This window comes from Tenrec ecaudatus, chromosome 3 (assembly GCF_050624435.1).
Source record: "Tenrec ecaudatus isolate mTenEca1 chromosome 3, mTenEca1.hap1, whole genome shotgun sequence".
Lineage (NCBI taxonomy): Eukaryota > Metazoa > Chordata > Mammalia > Afrosoricida > Tenrecidae > Tenrec > Tenrec ecaudatus.
The window spans coordinates 33,370,509-33,374,939 of record NC_134532.1 but is presented as its reverse complement, the minus strand read 5'-3'; the positions used below and the strand labels follow the sequence as shown (position 1 = coordinate 33,374,939).

Sequence of the window (4,431 nt, the reverse complement as noted above, 5' to 3'; positions counted from 1 at the left end):
ACACCCAACCATCCAATCCTGCCAAGGTGTTAATGGGTCTGAAGCAAGAACTTAGGGTCCTTGCTTAACCTTTACAGTGATGGGCCATTCTTTGACCTAAAGCACTGTCGTGTATGACTGATTTTGGGGAAAAGAGAAGTACCTACTGGCATGCACGTCTAGGTAACTTATATGTCGGTTTAACAAAATTTAAAAATAAACCCCAAGCAGGAGCAGTGAAAAGGGAATGGAGGAACGTGGCTGGGAGAATGGTTGTTAAACTTGCCAGTCCTTAGAGCTGGAATTTATACTATCTTCTTGTTTGATTTCACCGGGAAGCTTGGGGACAGCTAAACATGAGAGTTATGTTCTTCTACGATGCTTATGATTCATGCACTCTGCTAATTTAATGTATCACTCATTCAAGTTTCTATCGGTCCAAGAGGTCATTATGGACAGTGGGGAAGACTTTTCCAAGTTGAGTGATCTGAAATTTAAATTTACTTCCTGCAGGTAACTCTTGGCTGCCAGACACTCAGAATAAGTGTTTTTGGGAAAGATCAAAGTGAACTATTTCTCCATTAACTTGCATCCATAAAGATTGTGCTTCTTTCATGCCAGTTATACTTGGGAATTCCTTTATGAAAGTTCAAGTCAGATTCCAAAGTTCCTGGCTGAAAACAGAGAAAGGTGATTTGTAACACTCGGTTACGTTTCCCAATATGGTCAGATAGTTACCCAGATTGTACAGAAAACTGTCACCTGACTTTATCAGAAATCCACAAACGTCACTTATCAGCCAATATTTTCTGAATTAAACTGATTTATGTTCCCAGTTCTGCTGGAGCCACCTTATGCTTAGATCTGGGGAAACTTAGCCTAGGTTTTGCAACTAACGGGTGACTTCTCTGGAAATACTTGCTGTTTTATACTGGGTAGACTAGAGAAACAAATTCACGGTCATTCAAATATGTGTAAAAAAGAGATTTACATCAATGACTAATAGATAACAAGAAAACATTTCATCCCAATCCAGATCAACTCTAAAAGTCCGATACTAGCCCATATATCTGATAGTAGTCCACAATTTCCTCTTCAGATTCACACGGCACATGCAATGATGACGAGTGCAGGAAGACCACAGGCCAGTGGGTGAAAAGTCTTGTGTATCCAATGGTGGTAGAAGCATTTAGTGCTGGCGTGGGTCTCCGTGTGGCTCTTCCAGCTCTCCAAGTGACTCAAGAGCATGAAGGTGAAGCATAAAGAGAGGGAGCCCAGCTCCAGGGAAAAAGAGTGGAAGTTCCAAGAATCTACATGAGAAGGTCATGCCCACCAGGAGGCATCATCAGGTTGTGACCTGATTGACAGGCTAACCTCTACCCCTAGACTTATTTCCCAAGTTGAAATGAAACTATGTAGCTACTACACCTGCTTTCATGTGAGGTTTCCTGTTTCTGTTGATAAATCATTAATTTCCCTTTCCCCAACCTCCACCATAAAAACCTCATTGTCATCGAGTCAATGCAGACTCACATAGATACTATAGGACAGGGGAGAACTTCCCTGGTGAGTTTCCAAGAATGAAAATCTTTGCTGGAGTAGAACGCTCATTCGTTCTCCTGTGGTGTTATAGGTGGTTCCAAACTGCTAGTCTTAAAGTTAGCAGCCCAACTTATACCCTCTTCACAAACAAGGGTTTGTTCGTTCATTGTAGATCCACCCACAATAGCATGCAACTAGAGTCCAAAAGGTTCCCTACGTTGTACAAGCCACTTCCATTGGGTTGTTCACCTAAAATTAGTGATTGATCAGCAGAACGAGATATGCCCAGCCACCACTACCAAGTGCTCCAAAAGGAATCCCATTAGAAAGTCATGGAGAGATTGGGAGAAAAATGTGGACCCAAACTCAGACTCACAAAAGAGACCCTCCAGGAAATGGCCTTTGGTCACTTTCATGTCCAGAACTGAACTAACCCCCTGCTAGGCTAACCAGTCATGTAAGTAAGATCAAGGACAGGATTTAGCTGATGGGGAAGATGGAAACAGGAGAGTCTTGGACAAAGTGGATAGTGTGTTGTTAGTTGCCCTCAAGTAGGTTCCAGCTCACAGAGAACCTAGGTACAATCAGATGAAACACTCCCAAGTCCTGCTCCATCTCAGGGTGGATTTTATGTTTGAGCCCATTGCTACAGCCAATGATCCAGTCCTTCACAAGGGTTTTCCTCTTTTCAATTGCCCTTTTACTTTACCAGGCATGATATCATTTTCCCAAGATGGATCTCTCCTGATAACATATTCAAAGTACACGAGACAACATGTCACCATCCTCACTTCTCAGGAGTATTAGCATGTGCAGTCAATGCTATTGTTACTCTTATTAATTCCTGTGCAAATCTGCTTGAAAGAATGGATGAATATATGAACTGTGATAAGAGATGTCAGGGCCCCCAATAAAATATTTAATAAAAATAAATAAAATTTCATGAGACACTTCTAGCTTAATCGTAAGACTTTTAAAGGTGCAGATTCTGGGAGTTATGAATAAATACCATTTTTATTGTATTGTCATTTAAGTTCAAGTTTTTTGGGAACTGAGTCAGACAACATGTTCCTAATATTTTTTAAAAAAACTTTTTCATTTAGCTCCATTATCAATATTGGTCTACAGTTTTCTTGAAGTAGCATTATCTGACACTGGTATCAGAATATTACTGGACTCATAGAATGTTATTAATTGTTCTCTCTCAACCATCGTTATGTTTGTACCCAATTAACTTGAACTTAAATAATAATACAGTAAAATGCCATGTTGTTAGAACAAAGTGTTCTCGTGTTGAGGGAGGGCTGGAGAAGAAGCCCAAAGTCCATCCACTTCCTCAATGTATGGCCATACAATTCTATGTAAATAAGCCAATACCTCTATTTTATGAATTAATGTATTTATATATGTACACCCTTATGTTTATACGTGTATCCATAGCTTTACTTCCTAGATCTTTTCTCTATTTCATTTTACATTCCCCCTGTCCTACCATCACACTCACCCCTTTGCTGCCTCTTAGTAATGCCTCTCAGCTAAATTGCTATTGTTCCAACACCCCTAGGATCTCTAAGTCCTCCTCATTATTGATTTAATTCCCTACTTGTTCCCCTACCTATGGAATTGTTTGATCACCACTCACTCCCCCGACCCCCTCTTCCCCCAAGGCCCTCCAGAACCACTGGTCCAGTTGCTTCCCATGCCTATATGGGTAGGCAAAACAACAAAAGCTGAAATAAAACAAAAAGAAAAGATTGAATTAAAAAGGGGGGAAAAAACTAGCGAAAAAAAAACCCCCCAAGGCTAAGCTCACCCCGTGGTCCCGTGGATCTGTGTCTTGTTTCAACAGTGTTTGAACGGAACAGATCCGGGGACTCCCTGCCTCCAACCTTCCGCCACGCAACAGGTTTCTTTCCGGAAGTAACTTGGGGACCTTCTTCTCGGCCAGCCCCTCCTCTTGGGACCAGCGAACACTTTTATTTGGTGTGTGGTGACCTCCAAACTGACTCATCATGAGCTCTCAGATCCGTCAGAATTATTCCGCCGACATGGAGGCCGACGTCAACCGTCTGGTCAACCTGCACCTGCAGGCCTCTTACACCTACTTCTCTCTGGGCTTCTTTTTCGACCTCAGCGATGTGGCCTTGGAAGGCGTGGGGTACTTCTTCCGCGATCTGGCGAAGGAGCAGCGCGAGGGGGCCGAGCATCTCTTGAAGCTGCAGAACCAGCGCGGTGGCCGCGCCCTCTTCCAGGATGTGCTGAAGCCGTCTCAAGATGAGTAGGGTCGAACCCTGAATGCCATGGAAGCTGCCCTAGCCCTGGAGAAAAAACTCAACCAGACTCTTCTGGACCTGCATGCCGTGGGGTCCACTCACACCGACCCTCATCTCTGTCACTTTCTGGAGAACCACTTTCTAGACAAGGAGGTGAAACTCCTCAAGAAGATGGGTGACCACCTGAACAACCTCCGCAGGCTGGCCAGCCCCAGAGAGGCTCACTCTCAAAGACTAGGAACCTGTGGCGCCAAGCCACCTTCCAGGGGCCCTCTGCCTCCCCACTGCCGGCCCTAGCCCCTCTTCCTGAACCTGTCTGCGCGTGTGCGCCAGTCAGCTGCAATGCAACGCCACCGCCCTGGAGCCCCTCCCCCAAGCAGGGGACCACATGGAAACAGTAAAGCTTCCTTTTGCAGCAACCACCCCCCCAAAAAAACCCAAACATAAAAACATACATAATCCCAGGTCTGTCCACTGACCTTTATGACTCTCTCCCCACTGGTCCTGGGGGGTTTGGCAAATTTCCCCTCCTAGCCTGAAGTCTATCTTTCAGGCTCCTCAGGGGTTTGTGGCTTGGATTGGCTCCAGTTGCTGATCTGTTCTGTTCCCTTATTGGTTCACCCCACTGTGGAGGGAG

The 4,431-nt window shown here is 44.5% G+C and overlaps 1 pseudogene; it reads left to right on the top strand.

The window, feature by feature from the left end:
• The first annotated feature begins 3,533 nt into the window (after positions 1 to 3,533).
• Positions 3,534 to 4,091, top strand: LOC142443213 (ferritin light chain-like; annotated as a pseudogene).
• Positions 4,092 to 4,431: the final 340 nt, after the last annotated feature.